The sequence below is a fragment of the Dendronephthya gigantea genome, unplaced genomic scaffold (genome assembly GCF_004324835.1).
Source record: "Dendronephthya gigantea isolate DGI-Jeju-01 unplaced genomic scaffold, DenGig_1.0 000060F, whole genome shotgun sequence".
NCBI lineage: Eukaryota > Metazoa > Cnidaria > Anthozoa > Malacalcyonacea > Nephtheidae > Dendronephthya > Dendronephthya gigantea.
This window is the reverse complement of record NW_021163070.1, coordinates 505,001-513,328: the sequence shown is the minus strand read 5'-3', so window position 1 is coordinate 513,328 and position 8,328 is coordinate 505,001.

The following is an 8,328-nucleotide window of genomic DNA, read 5'->3' as shown; positions in this document are numbered from 1 at the left end:
CTGCAATTGTTAACCTCAACGTCTTGAAGGGGATGCCACTACTGCCTGGTAGAAAAGAAGAAACGTACCTGAAAGAGCTTGAGAATTGCAGTGTTAAAACAGATGAAAGCTGTAACCACGACAAGCAGAGAAGACAGTGCGGTGCGACTTGAGGTTGTTCAGTCTGCAATCAACCTTCTTGACCAGAGAATGAACATTAAAGAAGACAACACTATTAACAACTTGAAAGCGATCCTTGATGCAAAGTCACCTAAAGAATTAATTACTGCAAGTAGAGATCTGGTCAGTCAAATTTTTAAACCCTATGTTGTTGGACAGTTTGTTGAAGATGTCTGCCAATTATAGTCAAAAATGAGCAATATAAATCATGTTGCTGATATTCAAGATGTTGGCACATCCTATGCTTTACGTTTGAGAAAAATGACGCATGCTAGCGGTGGACTTCTCAAAAAGTTTCTTGCAGCATTCTTAACGTTGACACCACACAACATGGCAACTGAGAGAGTTGTATCACACTATAACAATATCAAGACACCTGGGAGGGCATCCTTTAAACCAGAAACAATCAACTCAATGATGCAAGTTTCGTTAAATGTAAAAAGGGACTTCTGTTTTTGACCAGAGACCTGCAAGTTTATGAATTCCTAAAAAGAAAAGAAAGACGCAACCAAGTACCGAACCAGGAACTTTATCAAAATCGGGATTTTATAAAGAAAATTTTTATGCGTGAAAATGGATGCCTTGGGATTGCATGCGTCAATTTCCTACCATTGACTTGATTATATAGATACAAGGTCAATTCGACAAGACACATTGTGTTACTGCGCTACATTACTAAGTTACTAACAGTTTTGCAGTTGGAACCCAACATTTGTTAAATAAATGTAGAAACGAATGGTTGTAGCAGTGTTGCTCAAGTTAATTACATATTTGTCTTGCACATGGGCCCTAATACACACTTTACCCCACTAGTCAAAATTCCTTAAAAAATGCCCTGACACAACTTGCAATTCTTCTCTAAAAAACTTCCCCATTATTACCTCGTTATTTAGTCGGTAATTTCATATGTTATGGGATTAGTGATAAAAACTAATTTTAAAAATTTCCCCTCTCCATTTTTGCAAACTGGCTTTTTCAAACACAGAATTTTTCGCACATGCAATTCTAACCTTTTGTCCTTTTTGTAAAAAAGAATGAATAATGGAGGGGTTTTAAAAACCTTTAATAATCTTTTTTTAATCAATTTTTTTTCTATCAAAATATATGTCATAAGGAGAATTTTTAAAAAGTGCTTTATGGGGAGAATCATTAAATCAGAAAATGAAACCTACACTATCAGTAATGCATGCAAAGCCCCACACATGGTATTTGCCAGGTAAAAGATTACTGGTAATAGAAAGTAGTATACAATTGTGTCCAATTGGAAAACAGAATTTGTACCACATGACCAAATTAAATACAATGCTGAAGCTGGGAGCATTGAGGTACATTGCCCCATAATGAATTAATCAACAAGCATTCATTACAATACTAATTACCAAAAAACACTTTATTTAGATGAAAAATTGTACCATGGATGGACTTGATGTCCCAGTCAAATACAGTATTAAACTTAGTGGCGACGGTGCAAAAATGACCCGATTCAATGGCTTCATTGTCATTTCTTTCTCTATTTTAAACGAAGGGGAAGCTGTATTATCATTAAAAGGTTAGAGGCTGCTTTACTGCAAGTTATATGGAAAGAACTGGCACCTTTATATCTCCACCCCCTATGTGCACTGGACTTTTTATAGAAAATTATTTGCCCATGATTAGACTATATTTACCCAAATGTTAACAAGCTGTCCCCTCTCCCCCCCCCCCTTCTAGTGACCCTTTGTTTGGTATTTTACTTTATGTGCATCTTTGTCTGACAGCAGGCAAGGATGGGGTGCTGTGTCCATGCTGTGCTGTGTTTTCTTAACAGTTCCTTTTGCTGTTACTGGGAATGAAGGCTGCCTGCTCAGACTATGCCTGTATTTGGTGCAAGATTTGCAAGTTGTTAAGGTACTGCTAAATAAAAAAAAACTATTTTAACATTTTAACAAAGAAAGACAAACTGAGAATGTTGCTTGGGGGCAGTTGTGCCCCAGTTGGTTATCAATATTTGACAAACAGACAAATTTTTACCTTCTTTTCTTGACTCACTGATGAGATATTACTGAAAGATCCAACCTTAATCATACATTTACTTCACAGATACAACATGACAAAGCCTGAAAACTTTTACTTGAAGAATGATATCAAGAGGACCTTGGATGACATTAGATCATGTTGTATAAAACAACAGTTTTCCTGCGTATGCCCCTCCTCTACTAAATAATCCATTGGAGAATATTGTCCTTGATGAACATCTCATGCTGTGAATTACAGGTGTGTAACACTATAATTCACAATTGGATCAGGGAATCACAAAAGAATCACAAATTCCAAACAAAGTTTTTAATCCTAACCCTCATACACAATTCATGACAGTAGCACTAGGTGTAATTTATTGTTTAATTCATCTTCAAGACAAGCTCATTGAAAAATTAGTCAAGGAAGCTTTACAACGAGATGTGAAAAAGAATATGGACAAAGCTCCACGCAACCGACAAGCATTCCATCTTGAAAACCTTGTCAGAGCTATTTCCAGTTGTGGTGTCACATTCTCGGTATGGGAGAAGCAGAATGCTGATGGCAAGGGGAGTGGTTTATATGATTTCACCAGCTTAACAGGTACAGATAAGAAGATTCTGCTGGAAAAACTACCTTCAAAGCTAGATGGTGTCATCAGCCCTGGAACAAGTTCTACACAGTCACCAACATTTGGAAGGTACAGTTGAATTCTTTTTACAATAATTTTAGGGAGGGAAGTTTGACCAACCTCCCCCCCAACCCCCTAAACCCCTAGTACTGGAACTTTATTAAAACCATGAAACAAAACAATGTTTTCTTTACCTTTCTTGTGTTATGAAATTGTGGGATGTCCAGGGACTTGAATACTGGGAATGCAGAAAAAATAGTTAATTTGTTACAAGGTATATTTCCCATGGGTTTCCCATATCCCCATCCTGAGAGTGTAAGCAGTAATAGCATTGGTCAGTTTATCAGAGTTAATCAAGTTTTTATCTTTACCAACTGTAGGTGTTGCGAAACTAAATGATGACTGCCGCAGGATTCATTTAGAAAAATCCAACAAGTGGGATGCAGCCAAAGATATGCTGCTTGCTGAGGAAAGGCTGAGAAATTTAAGTGATCTTCAGAGCACACCAAGACGGTACAAGAAAAAGGCAGAGGATTACTGGTCCACAGGAATTAGGGGGAGTCGAAGTAAACGGCCATGGTTATGTGATCAGGTACCAGCACAGGATAACGAAGGTACTGATACAGAAGACCTCTCAACGCTTTTTCCAAGAACACTTCGATCACATTTAAAAGATTTAGGCATTAACACAAGACCCAGAAACGTCAAACGATTGCTCAACATGTACAAGATGACTATGCAGTAATCCTCAAAATAAACAGGAACAGTTTTGGTATATAAGTTGTAAAATATATTGTTAAGGAGAATCATGTTACATATTACCAAAAAGTGTCTGAAAATGTTGCTGGCACTTTATAAAGTATACTCTTATATTCATTCATTCATTGATATATGTTTATGATAAATATCAAAATTAATAATTGAAGGACTAATAAAGTAGCTATTAGCAGTACAATCATTGTTTTAGCTTTGCTTTGGAAACACAACATACTGTATATTTATTACATGAATGCTATATTATTATTAGCACTGATAAAAATCAGAGCTTCACAACAATTATATATTTGTTGTGTTTCCACAAACCAAAACAGACAATATTTAATTAACAATTGTTCGCCAAAGGCAAGGTGAATAACTGGCAAGGTTTTTTATTCATCAATCCTGAAGTGAATAATTGTTTTAGTTAACTATTACTACACAGTTGCAGGCATTTTGGAAAAATTATCGCATTTGGTGATTATCGCGTATTGGTATATTTTCAGTATTGAAAAATGGCCTTTGAGCATTCTGATTGGCTCCCTCAGCAGTAACTCTGAGGCAATAGTTACTGCTCAGAGAAGTCTGAGCAGTAACTATTGCTTTTCCCGAAAAAAAACATGGCTGAAAATACTCAAAATCGTTTTGGAAAAATTTCGGAAGCACAAATTGAGAACATAAAAGCCTCTGTCATTCCTGTGAAAACAAAGGAGGCAACAAAATATGGTGTGAAATTATTTACAGGTAAGAAAAGACTCTTTTACGTATATTTAACAATTTATTTTACAATTCAAAACCATTAGGAGCAACAAAGTAAAATTTACAAAGCCTTTTTCAACTGTTTTTTAAAACAGAATTTAGTATTACACTGTTCGTTTTTGATGCATGATTTCTTCTTAAATTCGAGACATTTTAGCACCTCGATTCGACCACGTTGTTGTTGATCCGAAGCAGTTTTAACGGTTGAAATTTTTAGGTCATGTGGTATTAGGTCGCGTGACTCAAAAACGGAAGTAAATTATTTATGCAAATTATATTATTAAAATAAACACGTATCAGTTGTATTTATAAAACTTTTTCAATACTGAAATTATACTAAAACAATTAGTCGCCGAAGGCGAGGTGATTACAAGCCTATATTCACTGAGCCGAAGGCTAAATATTCACCTCTTGGGCAACCAATCAGCATGCAGAATTTTCAATAATCACATTTGTAATCATACTAAAAAGCATTATTTATCAGACAAACTTCTAGAAAAAAACTGCAACTATTGTCATTTACATATATATCCCATGTTCATACAATGTCAATATTACAAGCTTTCTTCGCAATTATTATTGAAATTTTTTCAAATGATTGGTCTTTAGATCGAGCAAAATATACTGAGAAGGAAATAACTTAAATGAATAAAAATAAGGATGCTCTATATTCCTCCGAGTATGTGCCAATTGATACAAGCTGCTTTAGTGAACAACAAAGGCTTGCATATTACATTATTTTAAATCATTCAAAAAAAAGACTATTAAAGAACCTCTTTTACTTATTGTGACTGGAGGAGCTGGAACAGGTAAAAGTTATCTCATCAATGCAGTGCGAAACTGCCTAAAACTTAATTGTGCTGTAACAGCAACCACTGGTAAAGCAGCTTTTAACATTAATGGGGTAACCATTCATTCTCTCTTAAAACTTCCAGTAGTTCCAGGTTCTCATAAAGATTTGTCTGGACAGTGCCTTGCTGTTTTACAAGAAAGTCTAGCACAGATTGATTACATTGTAATTGATGAGTACTCGATGCTAGGTCAAAATACGATGGCATGGATTGACAGAAGGTGTAGACAGTAACTGGTTTTAAGGAGCAGATTTTGGTGGCAAATCAGTTATTTTAGTTGGTGATCCAGGTCAACTACCACCTGTTGGTGAAAAGCCTTTATATCACTCAAAACCATCAACTGATATTGGTCAACAAGGTTATTTGGCATATATTATGTTCAATAATGTTGTTGCCTTAAAAGTTAACCAAAGAGTGAGTGGTATAGATTTAGAATAAACATGCTTTCTAAATTTGTTGACAAGATTGCAAAATGGAGAGAAATGTTTCTGATTGGAATAAGTTACTTGATAGACAACCAAACAGAGTTAAAAACCTTGATAAATTTAAAACTGCCACAAGGTTGTTCTATAGTAATAAGGAGGTTGCAAAGTATAATTATGAACAGTTAATTAACTCGATTAAATCAACCATTGCTATTCACAACTAAAATAATGATATGCGAAGTGGGAATTAAGCAGTAAATTACCATGTAATGATTAAGCATGAGTATAGTCTCATGAACTACGGTCAGTATAAATATGAGCGAAATCCTCTAGTTTTGCCCAGTTTTTTCCAGCGAACGACCTGGCTTTTCCCTCCTAAGCCAGGCTTTCAGCCCGGCTTAGTTTGCTGGATCTCCATTTTCCCATACCTTAATTCAACTGAGCATCATTGGAGGGGTTGTGAATAGAATACTATTATAAATGCACTACACTCAAGCAATAGAGTTAAACATGTAAGTCCCCAGCAACTTTATGGCCTTCAACCTTGTCTTTTTATCTGCAAAGGAGGATAAGTCATGTTGACAATGACCAACCACCTGACTTACCAATTGCTGTCATTGTCCAATTTGATCACTATATATACTGGACCATCTATTCTAAGTGCAAAGTCCTGTGTGCCTATCCCACCATTTGCTGCCACTATTAATATAGATAACTGCATACATGAAAGACAACAGATACCATCGACCATTGCCTGGGCATTAACAATTCATGAAAGTCAGGGAATGACATTAGAGTAAGCATGGGTTGATATTGGACAAAAAGAATCTACACTTGGAATGTCATATGTCGCTATAAGTCGGGTTCGACATCTTTCATCTTTGATTATGGAGCCGATATCTTTCATCTTTGATTATGGAGCCCACCTCTTTTGAGAGACTTAATCCTATAAAAGATTCAGAAACATTAAAATACCGGAAAAAGGAAGAGACGACTTAATGAACTTGCTGACAAAACAAATGTACAATTTGTTACGAGCCGGTCCTTTTAACTATTATAATGGCTGCGCTTTTGGCTCAATTCGCTCGCAACAAAGATCGTGAAACCGATTACTTTCCAATGATTTATTCTTTGATGCTACATTTATAGTTAAACAATTAATAACGTCTTTTGATATATATAATATTACTTTATAACAGTTCGACTTATCTGACTGAGCACAACTCTCGATATCTTGACGACTCCGTTTCTTTATTTTGTAAAGGTTCCCTTTAGTTCTTGTGATTTGTGGTTCTTTCCACGTTACTTCTTTAAATAGTTTTCAAAGCAATGATGCTATTCAGGCTAGTGCCTTATGAATAATGCATGCTTTCGAGAGTTGTGTTCCGACTTTTATATGGTTTGGTAGGGGAAGAAACTATAGAACTGTGACACATTTCCCCTACGCGATACAGCGTGAATAAGCAAATAAACATGGTTAGCCTCAAATCAAGCTATGTCGTTTACGTTTGTTGGTTTGCGGGATGAGATTCTCCGCAAATATTCCCTTACTCATGCATGTAAGGTTAACTAAGGTTATACTAAAGTTTATTGAATATATATTATAACTACATGATAGGTATCATGTAACACCCTCCCCCTTAAAGAAAAGAAAGTTAGAGAAACTTTCTTTGCAAGCGTTCCTGTGTCCGTGCAGTTCATGGGCGGGAAAGACAATCCGCGATGACATTGTCGCTCCCTTTGATGTGGTTAATATTCAGATTGTACTCCGACAAGATAAGACTCCATCGGAGCAAACGTTGATTCTTGTTCTTCAGTCGATGGAGAAACACTAGCGGGTTGTGGTCGGTGAATACTGCAAGGGGAACACTAGTTGACGAAACATACACCTCGAAGTGTTGTAGTGCGAGGATTAGGGCAAGGCATTCTTTTTCAACCGTGGAATAATTGCGTTGATGGCGGTTAAATTTTCTGGAGAAGTAGCACACAGGGTGGTCAACGGCCTCGTTATCTTCCTGTAGTAATACAGCTCCGGCCGTGCTGTCACTTGCGTCAACGGCGAGTTTAAATGGTCGACTAAAATCTGGAGCTGCCAAAACAGGTGAACTTTTTAATAGGGCTTTCAGTTGCTCGAACGCAACTTGGCAACGTGTGGTCCAGGAAAACTTCACATCTTTTCGGAGCAAGGCGGTTAGGGGTTCGGTGATAGATGAGAAATTGGGGCAAAACTTTCGGTAATACTCAGCCATGCTGAGGAAGCGCATAACTTGTTTCTTAGTACTTGGTGGTGGGAAGGCAGAGATGGCTTCGATCTTGGCGTGCATAGGTTTGACTTTACCTTGCCCAACGATGTGTCCCAGATAGGTTACGGTTCCACACCCGAATTCGCTCTTATTGAGATTAACAGTTAACTGTGCTCCGCGTAACCGGTAGAAAAACTGTCGCATGGTAGCCAGGTGTGTCGTCCAGGTGTCGCTATAAATTATTACGTCATCAATATAAGCCTCACAGCCCTGAAGGTCGGTAACGAGGCGGTTGATTAACCGTTGGAAGGTGGCTGGAGCATTCTTCATGCCGAATGGCATGACTTTGTATTGATAGAGGCCGGTCGGGGTGACAAAAGCTGATATCTCCTTTGCCCGTTCACTTAGTGGGATCTGCCAAAATCCTTTCAACAGATCAAACGTAGATACGAACTGCGCATTTCCGATTTTATCTACACAGTCGTCCATGCGTGGGATAGGAAACGTGT